The sequence below is a fragment of the Chenopodium album genome, chromosome 17, assembly GCF_948465745.1.
Source record: "Chenopodium album chromosome 17, dcCheAlbu1.1, whole genome shotgun sequence".
Classification (NCBI taxonomy): domain Eukaryota; kingdom Viridiplantae; phylum Streptophyta; class Magnoliopsida; order Caryophyllales; family Amaranthaceae; genus Chenopodium; species Chenopodium album.
Window position 1 is genome coordinate 38,988,663 of NC_137850.1, and position 19,896 is coordinate 39,008,558.

The 19,896-nt window shown below is 33.6% G+C and overlaps 1 long non-coding RNA gene and 1 pseudogene across 1 annotated transcript; one reads left to right on the plus strand and one right to left on the minus strand.

Annotated features, from left to right (window-relative positions):
* The first annotated feature begins 11,054 nt into the window (after window positions 1-11,054).
* LOC145588942 (secreted RxLR effector protein 161 pseudogene) lies at window positions 11,055-11,879 on the plus strand (annotated as a pseudogene).
* A 6,076-nt stretch (window positions 11,880-17,955) lies between these two features.
* On the minus strand, window positions 17,956-19,063 carry LOC145589666 (uncharacterized). Its single transcript, XR_014101778.1, has 2 exons — window positions 18,917-19,063; window positions 17,956-18,112 (listed from the first exon to the last, which is right to left on the minus strand). It is a non-coding gene; the product is annotated as an uncharacterized LOC145589666 (long non-coding RNA).
* Window positions 19,064-19,896: the final 833 nt, after the last annotated feature.

The following is a 19,896-nucleotide window of genomic DNA, read 5'->3' on the forward strand; positions in this document are numbered from 1 at the left end:
ATTATTGTAATGAGCTTGGTAAATCTAATTAGTGTTTGAGGTATGAGTGAAAGTCCTTACCAAGTAGTATAGTATGTATGAATATGGTTAACTGATCACTTGCATGCCACTAGCTTAACTAATGCTTGATAGCTTTCTTAATCTGAAATAAATAGCTAAAGGTGTCTGGAGTATGGTTCTAATTGATTGAGGTATGTTAGGGTATAATAGGGCTGGCGTACTAATTAATATGTTTATCATAAGAGAATATGAATTATCATGCTATTTGATTGCAATAATATAAGTGGTTGGTACACGTATCAACTATAGAATGAGTTTACTTTCAATTCTGGCTTAACTTGTGGTAATTCGTATCATCTGTCAATGAGTTATACTGAATATTGCTTGTTTATTGGATAAGTTTTTGCAAGCTTAATCTAAATTAACTCACATAATAGTGTTCATATTGACAAGTTCATGTCATGCTTGCTAACATCTTTTTGCATGATTTGTGTTGTTAACAGTGAGTAAAATGAACTCTACAAGGACTTATATTGCCATCTAGTTTCCACTTAGGTGGAAAGTTAATTTATACAAATTTATTGGTTATGCTAGTATCTTTATTCTTGCTGCATCTTGTTTGGATTATTATTGTGCACCTGGAAAAATTATATGGCCTCATAAAATAAAAACTGTATGAGAATTAAAATTCGAAGTGCAAGAGTTCCCTTATTTTATAATAGTAATATCTTGAGTTGCACTTCATATATTGCTGTACTTATTGTGTGACTCACCCGATTTTTCTGCCTCCAGTGGCTAGTGGAAAATATTTTATGTGGGTAGTATTATCTACATTATAGAACAGAGACCTTGTTTCTTACACATTCTATTTTAAGGTCAACTTGTTCTGCTAGCAATAATGTGCATCAAATGCATCTGATATCATTCAAATTATATGGTTGTTATGCACTTTGTTTTTGCAAGTATTAATCTTGGTTGAGAGATCTGATAAAAGATCGAACTATTAATAAAATAGAATTTGTGCATGACAACTAATGATTTCATGAGATGGTTTGGTCAGTTTTATATAATTTCTTAGCTTGTTTGCTGCTTCTAAATTTCAGCATACTTAATGTCAGAATTACTTGTAATTAAACATGTCTTGTTTGATCTGAATAACTGATATCAGCCCTTGATTTTGCCTATATTTTAGTTCTGACCAGAAATTTATTTTCAACCTAAGTTTATGCACTAATATCACAGGCTCAACTCTCATTGATTTCTGTTTTCTATATAGGTGCATGTACGCGTACGATAAAGAAGCAAGACTTCAGCGCATAAGAGCGTACATAGACTTGATAAACGGAGCAAACCCAGAGGAGCTTCTGCATATTTTCAGTGCTGAACCAGCACTTGAAATAGAAGATCCATTGCCGATCAAATACAACCACATGGCAGAACAGACGCTGAAGGAGCTGGGAGCCCCTAAAACAGGAGAAGATCCTCTCTGCATTGTCTTTCCGGAGCTAGAGAATCCCCTCAAACTGAACTCAGGTTTCCTTAATCTTCTCCCTAAATTCTATGGGAACGCAGGTGAGAATCCTTATAGACATTTAAAAGAGTTTAAAGTTGTATGTTCTTCTATGAATCCCGAAGGTATAGAGCAGGAACATATTAGATTGCATGCTTTTCCTTTTCCTTTGCAAGATCCTGCTAAAGAGTGGTTATATGAGCAACTTCCATCTAGTTCCATTAATTCTTGGGCAGAATTAGAAAAAGTTTTTCTTGAAAGATTCTTTCCTGCAAGTCGTATAGGTTCTATTAGGAAGGAAATTTGTGGAATTAGACAAAATAATAATGAGTCTTTATATGAGTATTGGCAACGTTTTAATAGGCTTTGTTCATCTTGTCCACAACATCAAATTAGTGATCAATTGCTAATTCAATACTTTTATGAGGGGTTGTCACCCAATGATAGGGGTATGATAGATGCATCTAGTGGAGGTGCATTAGTGGATAAAACACCAAGTCAAGCTAGGAAATTAATCTCTAATATGGCTCAAAACACACAGCAGTTTAGTACAAGAAATGATGTTAAAAGAGTAAATGAAATTGATATAAGTGGTATTCAGAATCAATTGCAAGAAAATTCTCAACAAATTGCTACTTTGACTACTCTTGTTTCTAAAATTGCTAATAATGAGTCTAAATCTAGAGTTTGTGGTGTTTGTTCTGATTTTTCTCATGCTACTGATGAATGTCCTACTATACAGAGTGAAGATGTTAATGCCTTAGGGGGTTTTACTAGTCAACAAAATAGGAAGTATGATCCTTTCTCACATACTTATAATGAAGGTTGGAAAGACCACCCTAATCTAAGGTATGGAAATAGACCACAATTTCAACAGTTTAATCAATTTAAGCAACTTGGTCAACAAAACCCATCACCTAAACCTGCTAGCCCTTCATTAGAAGATTTGGTGAAACAGTTAGCAAACCAAATAGGACAGGTTCATGATCAAGGTGTTGAATATCAAAAGAAAACTGACATTCACTTACATCACATAGACACTCAGATAGGTCAAATAAGCAATACTCTTAGTAATTTGGAATCTCAACTCTCGAATAGACTTCCTTCTCAAACACTTGCCAATCCAAATGAACATGCTAAAGCTGTAACACTTAGGAGTGGTAAAGAGTTAGCAGAACCTAGAATGAAAAATAGAGCAGTAGAGAAAGAAGTAGAAGTCAGACCTAAAGATGTAGTTAGTGAGAGTAAGGAAAAACATGATAAAGAGAGCGAGAAAGAACCTGCAGGGAAGAGTAATTCTGATGTGAATTTTGATGTTTCTCGTTTTAAAGATGTTCCCCCTTTCCCCTCCCGTTTTGCTAAGTCTAGGAAAGAAGCTATGGACAATGAAATTCTAGAGACTTTTAGGAAAATTGAAGTTAATATTCCTCTTCTTGATGCTATTAAGCAGGTACCACGCTATGCAAAGTTTCTTAAGGAACTTTGTACTAATAAGAGACAATTTCGCCCTTCTGAGAAGGTAAGTATGGGGGAAAATATTTCAGCAGTAATTCAAAAGAAACTTCCCCCTAAATGTAAGGATCCTGGCATGTTTTCTATTCCATGTAAAATTGGTAACTCTATTTTTGAAAGATGCATGCTAGATTTAGGTGCTTCAATCAATGTCATGCCTAAGTCTGTATATGATACTTTGAATGTTGGTCCTTTGTCTAAGACTAATGTGGTTATCCAACTAGCTGATAGATCTAATGCATTTCCCATGGGAGTTTTAGAAGATGTGCTTGTTCAAGTGAATGAATTAGTTTTTCCTGCTGATTTTTATGTGCTTGATATGGGTGATAAATCTGATAGCGTTCCTTTGTTGTTGGGACGTCCTTTTCTAAAGACTTCCAAGACTAAAATTGATGTTCATGAAGGTAATTTGACAATGGAATTTGATGGAGAACTGATAAAATTCAACATATTTGATGCTATGAAATATCCTAATGATGTCAATAATGTTAGTTCTATAGATTCTTTTGATGCATGTGATTGGATGGCTCAGGATGTCTTTGATGAGTGGTGTGAAAATTTGTTTGAAAATGGTGTTTTTGGTGATATTGAAAAAACAGAATTGGTTGATTCTTTTGTAGCATCGTCTGATGTGATTGAATCTGATGTTTCTAATGGATGCACAAAATCTTTACCCTCTGTTGTGCCTAAATTGATTCCTTCTATTGTTAAGCCACCTGAATTAGAATTGAAACCCCTTCCGTCTAATCTGAAGTATGTTTATTTGGGTGATAATGAGACTCTACCTGTGATTATTTCAAGTTCTTTAAATCAATCTCAAGAGATTAGGTTATTGAATTTGCTTAAAAATCATAAGGAAGCCTTAGGATGGACTTTAGCTGACATAAAAGGCATTAGCCCCGCTATGTGCATGCATAAAATTTTTCTTGAAAAAGATGCTAAACCAACTAGAGAGGCTCAACGTAGATTGAATCCTTCAATGATGGAAGTAGTTAAAAAGGAAATTCTAAAGTGGTTAGATGCAGGAGTGATTTACCCTATTTCTGATTCCCAATGGGTAAGTCCAATTCATGTGGTACCTAAAAAGAGTGGAATAACTGTTGTAGAAAATAATGAAGGAGAGCTTGTCCCTACTAGAGTTTCTAATGGATGGAGAGTTTGTATTGACTATAGGAAACTTAATCAAGCTACTAGAAAAGATCATTTTCCCCTTCCATTTATTGATCAGATGTTAGAAAAACTTGCTGGACAATCTTATTTCTGTTTTCTAGATGGTTATTCAGGTTACACACAAGTACCCATTGCCCCTGAAGATCAAGATAAAACCACTTTTACTTGTCCTTTTGGTACATTTGCTTTTAGAAGAATGCCTTTTGGTTTATGCAATGCTCCTGGAACTTTTCAAAGATGCATGATGAGTATATTTTCTGATTTGATTCAACAAGATATGGAAGTGTTTATGGATGATTTTACTGTGTTTGGTGATTCGTTTGATAGATGTCTTCATGCTTTATCTCAAGTTTTGAAAAGATGTGTTGAAACTAACCTTGTTTTGAATTTTGAAAAATGTCATTTTATGGTTGAACAAGGTGTAGTTCTTGGTCATGTTGTTAGTGCCAAGGGTCTAGAGGTTGATAAAGCTAAAATTGATGTCATTAGTTCTTTGCCTTATCCTACATGTGTTCGTGATGTTAGATCATTTTTAGGACATGCTGGCTTTTATAGACGCTTTATCAAAAATTTCTCTAAGATTGCTTCACCTTTATGTGCATTGCTTGCTAAAGATGTTGTTTTTGACTTTAATGATGAATGCAAGAAAGCTTTTGATGATTTAAAAGACAAATTGACAAGTGCTCCTGTGATTAGACCCCCTGATTGGTCTTTGCCTTTTGAAATTATGTGTGATGCTAGTAATAAGGCTGTAGGAGCAGTTTTAGGGCAAAAGAAGGATAAAGAGTCCTATGTGATCCATTATGCTTCTAAATCACTAGATTATGCTCAATGCAATTACACTGTCACTGAAAAAGAGATGTATGCTGTTGTTTTTGCTTTAGAGAAGTTTAGGTCTTACTTACTTGGCACTCGCGTGATTGTTTATTCTGATCATGCAGCTCTTAAATATTTGTTAAAGAAAAGTCATTCAACACCTAAGTTGCTTAGGTGGATGCTTCTATTACAGGAATTTAACGTAGAAATTAGAGATAGAAAAGGTGTTGAAAACCCAGTTGCCGACCATCTAAGTAGAATTGTTCCCAGAGAGGATTGGCCTTTAATAACTGAATTTTTTCCTGATGAGCAGCTTGCATCTTTATATAGTGTTGACACTCCTTGGTATGCTGATATTGTTAACTATCTAGTGACTGGAACATTTCCCCCTACACTCACTAAAGCTCAAAAGAATAAGATTATATCTGATTCTAAATATTATATGTGGGATGATCCATATTTATGGAAATCATGTTCTGACCAAATGATTAGAAGATGTGTAGACAAACCTGAATATGCCTCTATTCTTACTTTTTGTCATAATTTTGAAAGTGGAGGACATTTTGGTCCTCAGAGGACTGCTCATAAGGTACTTGAATGTGGATTATATTGGCCTACTATTTACAAAGATGCATATTTGTTTTGTAAATCTTGTGAACGTTGCCAAAAGACTGGAAATCTGTCTAAAAGAAATGAAATGCCTCAATCTGGTATCCTTATTTGTGAAATATTTGATGTGTGGGGTATAGATTTTATGGGCCCCTTTCCTTCTTCTTTTGGTAAAGTTTACATTATTCTTGCTGTCGATTATGTATCTAAATGGGTAGAGGCAAAGGCTGTGATAACTGATGATGCTAAAACTGTTGTTAAGTTTGTTAAGAGTCATATTTTTAATAGATTTGGCATGCCTAAGGCCATCATAAGTGATAGAGGGACTCATTTTTGCAACAAAACCTTTGGTGCTCTTTTGGAAAAATATCATGTAACCCATAGACTTGCTACTGCATACCATCCTCAAACCAATGGGCAGGCTGAGGTTTCTAACAGGGAAATTAAATCAATTCTTGAGAAAATGGTTAATCCTAATAGGAAAGATTGGAGTCTTCGATTAGGTGATGCATTGTGGGCATATAGAACTGCATATAAAACTCCTTTAGATATGTCTCCATTTAGACTTGTTTTTGGTAAAGCATGTCATTTGCCTGTGGAAATTGAGCATAAGTCCTTTTGGGCAGTAAAGCAATGTAATTTAGACTATGACCTTGCTGGAAAAGAGAGGAAATTACAGTTGCTTGAGCTGGAAGAATTGAGGTTAGAGGCATATGAAAATGCCAAAATCTATAAAGACAAAACCAAAGCCTTCCATGATAAGAACATAGCTAGGAAATCCTTTCAGGTTGGGCAAAAAGTGCTTCTTTTTAATGCTCGGTTGAAATTATTTCCAGGAAAATTGCAAACTAGATGGCTTGGTCCTTTTATTGTTACTAATGTTTTTCCTCATGGTGCAGTAGAAATCAAAGATTTTGATACCAACAAAACTTTCAAGGTTAATGGTCACAGGTTAAAACCATTCTATGACCAAGCTTATGTGACCATGATTGAAGACTTATTCTTTGAACAAGCATGAAGGGAAGAATGTCGAGCCAACGACATAAACTAAAGGCGCTTCTTGGGAGGCAACCCAAGATTATTTTTCTGCACTTTCTTTCTTTCTTTAATAGTTCATGTTTTTGTGTGTTCTTTTTGTTCTGAAATTAGCACCAGCCTTACCCCATGTTGTTCTGGCAGATTAAACAAACAAATACAAAGGGCTAGACAGGACATTTCACTCCTTGATAAGACAAATGAACTGCTTGATGCTTCACCGTACTTCAAAGTTTAAAGTTTGCAAGTCTTCCAGAACATAACACAAACTTGGAGCTGATCCATAGCATTGACACAGCTCACATGACCAGCTAAGTTCTCTTTCCCTTTCTTTCCTTTTGTTTTCATCGAGGACAATGAAAAGTTTAAGTGCGGGGGGGATTGAATATTTGAAATCGATTTGGTTTTTTGTGGAGAGAATGCTGTTTGATTGGATATTTGGCTGTAAATGCATTGTAAAAAATAGCTCATTTTTTTTTTTTTGAAGTGGATTGCTCCTAATTTAGAGGAGGTGCTGTCGAATTTTAGACTAATAAGTTTGTTATTGCTAGTTTCATAAATGAAGGAACTTTGGGTTAATCAGCAAAAAAAAAAAAAAAAAAAAAAAAAAAAAAAAAAAAAAAAAAAAAAAAATGTCTCTTGTTTATTGTATGCTGTGGATTACAGACATGAAAGATAGATTAAACCCCTCTTTGATATGATTAGTAAAAGTTTTTGTTTCTCACTAATTATTTTATCATGTCTCAAAGCCTACCACTAACATCATCCAATATTGAACCAATTTGAGCTTAAGTTTCTTATCATATAAACTCACAAATTAAATGTGCCTCTGTCCACAAAACCATTGAAACACCTTTTTGGGATTAGTAGAGCATATTGTTAAATTGTGATGTAAAGTGGAATGGTGGGTGTCATTATTTGGTGGTTTTCTAATGAAAAGTTTCAGATTTGAAGGCTCTGCGTACCAATGTCTGGGTTAAAAAATAAAAAATAAAAAAAAAATAAAAATAAAAAAAAGGTTCAAAACCCAGTTATGTACGTGTGATGTTTTTATCTCATGCTTAAGCAGTTCGAGTAAGTAGATCCGTAGGGGCATCTTAAAACCTAGTGCCTTGGGCCAATTGGACCGGGAGTCACTGGTCGAACACTCGCTACAAGAACTATTTGACAGAGACAAAACATTAAGAGTCCTGAGACTAATATGAAAAAAAAAAAAAAAAAAAAAAAAAAAAAAAAGAAAAAGTATGTTGGAGATGTGTGATATAAGTGTACTACGTATTAATGTGCTCTACTAGTCTCCACCTATACCATTACAAGCCCAAACATAGTTCCCACCTTCATTTTACCTTGTTCTTTTAATAAAAGTTCTAATGATCCGAGACATTTAATCAAATATCTAAAATAAAGGTGAGAAACAGAAATGATACGATGTCGGACATTGAGGGTGTTGAAATTTATATAAATGTCAAATATATGGTCCATGCATGCTGGTGAGTGTTTAAATGCTTATGTTAGTTATATTTGCTGATTGATTTAAAGATTCCAAATGAAGAGACTTTGTGGGTATGTTCTCACGTTAGAGGACTTGTTGCATATGCTAAGTGTAACCATGATTCCTATAACAGTGAGTTAGGTCTATTGCTTTTTTAGGTTAGTTTTATTTAGTTTGTTCGAGGGCGATCAAAGACTAAGTGTGGGGGAATTTGATAAGTGCATAATATACCATATTTTTAGTCTCTAATATTAGTCTATTAGTCATTTTATTCTAGTTAATGTATGAAATTATCTATTTTTATTATTTTAGATATTATTTTAATTAGTATTTTATTTTATTGCTATTTTCATAATAAAAGGGTACTTAAAATTATGATGTGTGGTTTTGGTAGGAGAATAAGAAAGAGTAAGTGGGCTAGGAAAATTCAAGAAGCCCACTTGGAGCAAAAGGCACGTGCAACCAAATGAAAAGAAAGCAAGAAGAAAAGGAAAAAAAAAAATAAAAGATAAGAAGAAGAGGAAAAGGGGCGTGAATATCAACCAGAATAAGACCCCAAACTACCATCATCTTCCTTAATCAAAGAAGATCAATACTACCTCCGAAATTCAAGCAAAGATGAATCTCTATCTTTGTTCTCAATTCTATCTCTTTGATCCCGGATAACCTAGGTTGTTTCTGCTTATAAAAACCCCCAAATATTCCCTCCAAAAAACACACAACTTAACCAGAAAATATTATCCGAGTGAGATAGTTCGATTGACTCTTAATTGGGCAATTGGAGTATAGAAGATAGCCATTGGAGGAGGGCTTAGTCTCGAGTCCAAGGTAGAACGAGAACGACGACAATTCGCGGGGTCGAATTCGGGTCTTGTACGATTGTTCTTGGGAGTATAGTTCATAAGTCTTCTTACTCAATTGTTCCATTTACTGTTATTTTGGATTGTTTTGGCTAAGATTGATTAATTACTTTTATTGGATTATTGGTGTGATGATTTGATTATTAATTTTATAATCTATTTGCATGGTTTATTTCAATTTACGGCTATTTGAATTTGCTATGTATTAATTATTAATTTTGCAGTTCAGCTATGTTTGTTATCTTTCTATTGTTGGATTGTAAAGTATTGCTATCTATATGGTTTAGCTTAGTTTAAATTATATAGAAGAGTAGTTCCTAATTTTAAATCGAGTTTGCGATATGGTTTGGTTTAAGTTAGGGAGCAATTTCAATCTAAATAATTTGACATCGGATTAGTTAGGACTAATGAGGTCTCCTAGTTATTAAGGCTGCCAAGACTAATTCATGCAAGTTGCAACCATATTTGTGTTAATTAGATTGGTTTAGAGTCAATTTCGGCTTAGTTCAAAATTGGTTTAAACTAAGGGAAGACAGGGAGTCTTTGTTACTAAAGTCTCTACAGTTAGTCTAGTAATTAAATTGATTAATTATGCAAGGCCGGTTAATTATAGTCACCAATAGTTTAATTTGAGTAAGTGTTATTAATGGAGTTGGTTAAGTATGTCGTCGGTTGTATATAGTAGCTTAAATTCTATCTTTCATTATAGTACTAGTTGATTATTATCATTTAAAACCCCCCCATCATATGTAAATAGTGTAAATAGTTATTGTATTTTACGAGTTATCTGAGTATAGTTGGTTAACAATCTCTCCGTGGGATCGACCCTTGCTTGTCCTTTTTACTACTTGTAAATATTTTTGAAGGTCTAAGTTAGGTAAATAAATTATTAATTTAATACGGTTAAACGACACGTATCAATTGTGGAATATTTTCACAGTTGACTCCGCCAGGGACACCACAGTTAAATGGTGTGTCTGAAAGGAGGAATCGAACTTTACTAGATATAGTTCGATTAATGATGAGTCTTGTTGATCTTCCAATTTCTTTTTGGGGATATGCTCTAGAAACAGCTGCACACACAGTAAATAGAAGACCTTCAAAGGCTGTAGAAAAGACTCCATATGAGATGTAGAATGGAAAAGTTTCAAACTTATCTATTCTTAAAATATGGGGTTGTGAGGTCTATGTAAAACGTTTACAGTCAGATAAATTTGCACCCAAATCAGATAAATGTCTCTTTGTGGGATGCCTAAAGGAGACAAGGGGTTACTACTTCTATAACCGTTAACAGAACAAAGTGTTTGTTGCTCGTGATGGTGTCTTTCTTGGAAAGGAGTTTATTTCCAGAAAGACAAGTGGGAGTAAAATAGTTCTCGAAGAAATTCGAGATGAGCAACAAATGGATGTGGATCAAACCGCGTCACAGGTGAGGGCGCATGACTCTGCTACGACAAGTCAAGTGTCAGAGCAAGCTAATTCATTAAGCGAAACTCCTATCGTCCCACTTGAATCTAATTCATGCGAAAATCTTCAAGATGTTGAAGAGAATATTTCTATTGATGCTCAAACCCCACGTAGGTCAAGTAGAACAAGGATTCCAAACAAAAAGTTGGTTGATTTCCTGTTAACTGTAGACTCTGAAATATTGATTTTGGAAAATTCAGAACCTACTACCTACAGATAAGCTTTTATGAGCCCAGACTCTGAGAAATGGCTTGAGGCCATGAAATCCGAATTGGACTCCATGTCTGAGAATAATGTTTGGACCCTAGTCGACTTGCCTGATGGGGTCAAACCTATTGGATGCAAGTGGGTGTTCAAAATAAAAACAGACAAAAATTGAAACATCTATATCTATATAGCAAGACTGGTTGCAAAAGGATTCAAGCAAATTCATGGTATAGACTATGATGAAACCTTTTCTCTAGTGGCAAAGCTTAAATCGATTCGGATACTTTTGGTGATTGCTGCACATTACAATTATAAAATTTGGCAGATGGATGTCAAAACTGCCTTCTTGAATGGGTTCTTGATGGAGGATGTGTACATGACACAACCTGAGGGTTTTGAGGATCTAGAAAATCCCAGAAAAGTTTGCAAGCTTCAGAGATCCATTTATGGATTGAAGCAAGCGTCTCGGAGCTGGAATCTTCGTTTTGATGAGGTAATCAAACAGTTTGGTTTTCTCAGGAGTGAAGAAGAATCTTGTGTCTACAAGAAATTTAGTGGGAGTAGTTTAGTCTTCTTGGTTTTGTATGTAGATGACATACTGCTCATGGGAAATGACATACCAATGCTTGGGTCAGTCCAGGAATGGTTGAGAAGTTGTTTTTCCATGAAAGACCTTGGAGAAGCTGAGTACATATTGGGAATCAAAATCCATAGAGATAGGTCTCGAAGGATGATTGGACTAAACCAAGAGACTTATATCGATAAGGTTCTTGCGAGGTTTAGCATGGAAAACTCTAAAAGAGGATTCATTCCCATGTCACATGGCATCTCGCTTAGAAAGAGTCAGTGCCCAATGGAGCCCGATGAGTTGAAGCAAATGAGTAACATACCTTACGCCTCGACTATAGGTTCTATCATGTATGCCATGATATGCACTCGACTAGATGTTGCATATGCTTTGAGCTTATGCAGCAGATTCCAAGCAAATCCAGGTGAAGCACACTGGACTGCGGCTAAGAACATCCTCAAGTACTTGAGAAGGACTAAAGGAATGTTTTTGGTCTATGGAAGAGTAAATGAGTTGGTTGTTAAAGGTTATATTGATGTAAGCTTCCAGACCGACAGAGATGATAACCGCTCTCAATCAGGGTACGTCTTTTGTCTGAATGGAGGAGTAATGAGCTGGAAGAGTTCAAAGTAAGGCACTGTAGCAGACTCTACGACAGAATCAGAATATTTAGCGGCGGTTGAAGCAGCTAAGGAAGCTGTTTGGATAAAGAAGTTCCTAACAGAGCTAGGCATTGTACCTAGTGTTCTAGAAGGGATTGAGTTGTTTTGTGATAATAATGGAGCTATTGCACAAGCAAAAGTACCAAGATCAAACGAAAAATCCAAGCATGTAATGAGGAAATATTACCTCACTACGAGATTGTAGACAGGATGATGTCAAGATCTGCAAAGCTCACACGGATGAGAATGTTGCTGATCCACTCACTAAACCTCTACCTCAACCCAAGCATGAACGTCACGCTAGGGCTATAGGTTTGAAGCAAGTGTTAGAATGGCTTTAGATTATTTTATGTTTAGAGAAACTTGTTACAATTTAAAGACATGATTTGGCTAATTTATGTTTATATGGAATGAAATTTTCTCTTATTTAATTTTGGTTTAGTAATTAATAAAATGTCCAGTATATTTTATTGAATTTAACGGGTTTGTCAAATACGTGATTCGATGAATAAAACCCCATAAGTGGACTAAATTCATACTTCCTCCATTCTTTTTTACTTGACCCGCTTTGACTTTTACACTATTCACCACCTCTCCTTTGACCGTTTTTTGTGAATGATATGTAAGGAAAAATATATTCATATGATATCTTTTTGAATTCGTTTCAATAAGTACTATCATAATATACAACTTTTATAATTTTTACTTATGAAGAATTAAACTTATTCATCGTTAAAGTTTTGCGTTGGCAAGCGTGATAAAAGAAACAGGTCAAGTAAAAAAGAACAGAGGAAGTAGAATATTTAAGTTCCTAATCTGAGTTGTTAAGTTGGACATAAATGACTTATAAAAGGATTAGCATATAAGATTGATTGATAGTCGTGTTTCATGGGCTATGGGAACATGGAGATGTTTAATCAATCATATGGATGTGTATAGTTGATACATGATCGAACAGACCTACTTAGAAGTTCTAAAACTTTGCAATTATATTAGTGGATTCCTAAGACATGAGTGGAACACTACTTAGCTCAATGATTAGTGTAATTTTGATGTTGTCAAACGTCATGCAGTAAAAGGGGACTATAAAGGCAACATTCGGGTTGTGCTAAAAGTTGAGTGGGATTTTTGGTTGCCACAAGATTGAATAGGTCCTCCTATGTTAGATAGGATGGGTATCTTGCCCTCTTGAAGAGTAAGAATTAAAAATGCATGCCATGCTCAAATGGATCATAAGATGATCATTTGCTTAGAAATTCAAACTAGGATTTCAAGAAATAATTTGAAGGCTAGTATGGATAACATAGAGATGTAATCATACTATCAAATTAGACACTAAGAGACTTAAGGAATTTAAATATTGCACACTTGTCTCGGACAAGTGGGAGATTGAAGGAAATGTGTCCTTGACTCTAGTGCAATCACTAAGTATAATCATGGATCGTATTATGGAGATATAATTCGTTTATTTGGGTCGTCTATACGTCTTGCTAGAGAATGATATAGAACTTTGGGTTAGTAAGTAATAAACCCGAAGCCCACCCAAACGGATCCTACAAGGTCACACATTAGGCTTGGATCAATAAGGAAACCCGAAGCCCAAAGTGGGCCTTAGGGTGACCGGCTAAGAAGGGAAAGGGGAGAGGAAACCCTAACCTAATTAATAATAATGTGATTATATTAATTAGAGATTTTAGAAAATAAATATACAGTATTCAGTTTTCTAAAAACAATGTAAGTTTTTTCTCTCTATATTTTCTCTCTAAACTGGTTCTCTACTCCAAGAAAGGTGAAAGATTTTCCCGTCCAGCTAGCATTAGTGGAGTGTTGATTCCAGCCGGTGGACCGAATAGAGGAGTTGCATTTGAGGCTCTTTATCTCCCTTAGAGAAGAAGATTGCTAAGAGGATTCACGCTTCAAAGGTTAATTCTAAAATATTATGTGATCCTTTATTTGTATATGCATGAGATCCTATTTAGGTGCGTATGAATGAGATTCATGAAATTCCGCTTAGAATACCTAAAACCCTACACTTCCTCCCCTCCCCTCCTTTTCCCTTCTCTCTTTTTCCTTGCCCTCCCTTTCCCTCCACTATTGTTATCTAAACATAGCATAAAGCCCTACATGGTGATAGCCAGGTTGGTTTGTTTTAAAATTGGTTGGGTTTTATACATTCAATTAGGCTTAACTAACCAAGATCGAGTTAGTTCCTTTAAACATATACTGCTCTATATAACTGTCAAAAAGGTTTCATAACCTTAATATAATTATTGTACTTAATTATGTTCAGACATTTTACATCAATGGGTGTATTGTGTACAATAAGTTTTGTTATTAAATTAGCCTATATTACAAATATGATACTACTCTTTTACAAGGCTAAATTTACATTAATTGGATTGAAAAAACTATTAATACACCTATACATAAAAGTCTTCACCTTTTTTTTTTTACTAAACTTCAACAGCAATATGCGTTTTTGGGTCCTTTAGGTGCAGAGAACTCTATATAATATATGAAGTAGGAAGTATTACTTACAATATACAAGTCTTCGCCTTTACCTTACTAACATTTTAATACCCATACGCGCATGGTTTATGGGTCCATTAGGTGTTGAGACTCAGTTATCATATACTCGTTTTACTATATGATACTTCGTACATACAAGTAAGTATTTACTTTTACCTTACCTCCTTTCGTACATACAAGTATTTATTTTTACCTTACTAACACTTCAGAATAATGTCTATACGCGTTTTACGGGTGTATTGGGTGTGGAGACTCGTTATTATATCCTTCGTACATACAAGTATGAATTTACTTTTACCTTACTTTAGATCCATGTCCATACGCGTTTTATGGGTCCGTTGGGTGTGGAGAGTCGTTATTATATTAATTTGCGGCAACAAAGTGGAATCTCCACACAAATATGTTCCATATATAAAACGTATTTTTGCATGAATATGTCAGATTATTGGTGAAGTAACTAGGAATTGACAAGAATGACAACAGTATAGAACCCACATAAGTTTGAAGGATAGATTTTCATATGCTTCAACTTACATGTTGCTGACTATATTGACAATTTGCAAGTTGTGGTACATCCAATAACATCATGACAGAAAGTAATATTTGAACCAATATATACATTGCAATTTTGTAAAAGTATGTTAAGGTTACTGCCTTATTGGTCATTTTCTACGTTGGTATGATGATGAGTGGATCGAATTGAAGAGAAGATAATATGTAGGAATTGTCCTTTGATGATCAAGATGGTAGCTTCAAAATATAATACTCCATTAGAATTTATTATGGGTTTAAGTTATTTTACATGGTAATAATAATGTTTTGTTAAAAACCAATTATGATATGTTGGTAATTTAACTAAAGCCTACTACTAACTATAAATTGATCTTCTTAAAATCAGTCGTTGAAAGGAAGAAATTAGCTCAATCATCAATTGGAGTTTCTGAATCAGGGTTGGCATTCTAGGATATGTGACATTTTAAGGTCACTCATAAAAAAGTGAAGTCTTAACGCCTAAATGTGATAGACAAATAAACCTATCACATTACCAAAGAAGCACATTTTTGTACCAAAGTACTGATTTTGATAAACCTATATATCACTGTTATGCGCCTTTGCCTTACTCCACACATAAATATGGTATCGAGCTATTCAAGTTCAATTTAAGTCTAAATAAGTAAAAATCAGGTGAATAAAATACACTATAGCTTAATTTGTAATTGTATAATATTGATTACTTAGTGGTCTCTATAATTAGTGACCGAAATTGAACAGATATTCAGAATGAGCAATTTTCTTGTAGGTGAAGATAATTATTTACTCCATTTATATAATTTTAGGGTTTGTTCTTATTTATTGAACTGAGCTGAGCTTAACTGAATATAGCTGAAATGAATTGTTTATGAGAGAATGAAATTAGGAACTGAACTGAACTAATTGGAAGGGCCCGTTCTCTTCAGATTATTTTCAGTTCAGTTCAGTTCCAATAAGTTCAGTTCTTAATTTCCTTCTCTCATAAAATATTTAGTTCAATTCAGTTCAGCTCCAATAAGTTCAGCTCCAATAAGTTTAGTTCAGTTTAGTTCAATTCAGTTCAGCTCAGTTAGGCCGTAAATCTCCTATTTGCATCAATAATATAACTATAACCATCGTAATTCATAATGTGTATGTGCACCAAAGTAGTGACCTAACCGAAACTCTCAAAAGAGTATTAGACAAACCTTGACTAAAGCTAGTTATTGGACAAAGTAGGAAAAAGTGCAAATATTCCTCAAATAGAAGCGGGAAACATTTAACATTAATAAACCATTAAGATTATATAAAGAGGTCCAACTAAACAGGACCCTTCACCAAAACTAGAAAGCAAAAAATAACGTTATCATCATCAACCACCACCAAAATGCTACTTGTGTCTTTCACACCACTCTTTCTCTCCACCTCCGCCAAACTTAGTGGCGCCACCTACTCAACCACTACAAAGCTCGACTTCTCGGCTTTCTCCCGGCGTTGACTTCCTCCTTATTAGATGCCCAGAATCACAAGTGTATATATCAAGGCACACAGGGTCAAGCCAGGCAAGAAATGGCCTTTATATTACTGTTGTAGTATTACTTAATGAATTATGTAGTTTTTATTATTTTTTCTTAATTATATATACATATCTATTCTTGCAACTTAATTCTTATATATTGATCCTAATATATACGGAAGTGTACATAATGATATTTATTACTACTAATTAAATTATGAATGACTATATAAATAATTATGATCATGTACCCTTTTCTATTTTTTTTACAATTATTTTCTTTGGTTTGTTTGTTTATTTAATTTATATCCAGAAGGTTTTTTTTTTTTTTGGTTTGCCTAGCCTTGTGTAAAGATTCTCTTCCAACCCCAAAGCTAAATTTATTATTCAATATAATGTTTGAATTTAAGCTTTGATATTTAATGCCCGAATAAAATTTCTATTTTTAGCATTTTTTTCAAGCTGGCCTAGAGGCCTGTAAATTTTTCTTAATATTTTTTATTTTGATTTTTATATTTTGTCGTGGAGGGAGGAAGACTTGTAATTTTTAATGTAGAAACTAGTGCTGTCAAATTTCAAACCGAAACCGTTTAACTGTCCGAAACCGACCGACCCAAATGAGAACCGAACCGATTAAAAACCGATTTTTTTGAAACCGAAAACCGACCCGAACCGTATTTTAGTAAACCCGAAACCGAATTGACCCGAATAATGTTAAACCGTATAAGAACCGAACCCGTTAACAAACCGAACCGAATATAAACCGAACTGAGAATATAAACCGAACTGAATGAAAACCGAACCGAAAAAGAACCGCACCGTATCTAACCCGAAACCGGTTCCAACCCGAAACCGTTTAAACTGGCAAAAAAACCGCTTACACCGAACCGTTAGCAAACTGCTACCCGTTTGCACCGAACCATTTAAAAACCGAACTGATTGTAAACCGAACTGGTTATAAACCGAACCGTTTATGAACCAAACCGCTTCTAAATCGAACCGTTTACAAAAAATTTTATATAATTAAATGGATTTTTTTTTTGATTTTTTTTTTGACGGGATATAATTAAATGGATTAAATATTAGAAATCTTAGAATATTTTTTTAAAAATAGCAAGGCAACACTACTACAAAATTAGCCAAAGAGACCCGTCCAAATTAGCCAAAGAGACTATCTTACCGGCGGTCACTAACTAAGAGAAAGAGACTGCTTGACTAGAGGCGGTCTCTAGATTCAGAAAACTAAGACCACCTATTAAAGATAGGCGGTCTCTTTTTTGTGAAAAACTAAGACTAAGTACTAGAGATAGGCAGTCTCTTTTTTAAAAAATTTGAGACCGCTTATTAAGCTCAACAGGTCTCTCGAGTCCCATTTAAAATAAAAAAAAAAAATCTTATTTCATTTTACATTTACATTTATAAAAGTTTATCGATATTACTTATTTTTTTATTTTTTTTGCAATATTAAATACTCCTACGAAATACAAAAATATTTCTTAAATGTCATACTTGTATATCTCAAGTGTTACAAATATAATACAAATAGCAATAATGATACACAAAGCAAAAAAAAAAAATTGTAAATGATATCTTCTAGATCTTCAATTACAAATTTCTCCACTCCAAACTTAGCTTGTAGACATCTTTACCTGTAAAGAAAACAAATATAGACATAGTAAAAAAAAAAAACAAAATTAGTCTATAGTAATATAAATCAGAAATTATACTAACAGATATTAAAGATTAAAAAAAAAAAATCAACCGAACGACGAAATAAAAAGATAAATTTACAAACGAGCATAATAACGAACTGGCAGGAAAAGCAAAAGAATAAATATTAAAAACGAAAAAAAGTACCAGAACAAAATTTTGAAGAACTAAAAAAGGATATTGAGAATAATGAAAATAGAAATAAAATACATCAACATCTCAGATCTGACTATCACATAAGAAGTGAAAAAAAAGAGAATAATGAAAATTAATTAAAAAAAAACGAAGTGATCGAAAATAAACTAAACTAATTATAAACTAGATCTGGCTTAAAAAAAAAGAATTATAAACTAGATCTAACTCTATAAAAGAACTAAAGTTAAAAAAAATGTATAACAAAAAGGGAATAATATTAAAAAGAAAAATCGATTTCAAAAAAGCTCAAAACAAAATCGAAAACACATAAGATTCAAACCTCATAAACAAATTTTGAAGAAAATAAGTTTAACTCCAAGTTCACCTAGAATACCACGATATTCAGCAGCAACATTGTTAATATCACGTTATTAACAAGAAAACTAAATAAAAAATTCAATTATCATAACTAAAAGAAAATTCGAACAAAGTTTTTCAAAAAAAAAACAAAATTTATATACAATTATAAGAAAATAAATTTTCATTAAGGAAAAACGAAAATTTGAAAATTAGCCCTTTAATACGGAAAAACAAAAATACAAACTCACCTTGACAATAGATCTTGAATTATGAGAAAATATCAGTAATTGAAATTTAGAGAAACATGAAGGAAATTAATGGATGAGAAGGAAAGAGAAAAGGAGGAGGGAGAAAGAGATGAGTACTCTCAATAGATTGAAATGAGAGGAGGGAGTTATCAGGAATGAGGCGGAATTATCAACAGCAAAAAATAAAAAAAGCTTTACCCTATCTCAACACCAGTATGAGGAGGACCGTTGATTTTTTTTAATCTATGGTTGAGAGTGGTGATCCGTGTGTGTTGTGGGAGAAAGCATCTAACCATTGATTTTTTAATCTATGGTTGAGAGTGGTGATCCGTGTGTGCTTGTGTGTTGTACATTCATCTACAAAAATATTATTCCCTCAAATCTTTAGTATTTTTTTGCTCCATTTGATCGGGATTAGTGCCCAAGACACGTATTAAAACATCTACTAAACTACTAGTATATCTTTATTTTCATACACGTAAAAATTATAAAAACGTTATATTAATGAAATGTATAAATAGATAAATTTAAAAAGATCACTAATGAAGTAACGAGTCTATAACTTTGTACTAATACATACGAATAACGATGATACGAATATTTAACTATGAGATGGTTAGATGCCATGTGTTAATAATGTGTACATATGATCGATTGAACTAATCAATATTACCTTGTTAATCAGTCATTAGCGTTTTCTTTCATTATACAAATCAAAGCACTTTGTAATATCTTCATGATTTCATGAAAAATTGAAAATATATAATGATAAACGAGTCATAATTAACAGTCTTGTTGACTAATCAAGTATCGAATTACCAAATTACAAATTTCCATTTCACAAGAACTCATCAAATCATGATTATGATACTATGCGTAGTATATAAATGATTAAATAAGAAGCATATAATAAACTAATTGTAAAACAATAATACATTAATAGTTTAATACACTAACTCTTATAATCTACTTCGTAATAA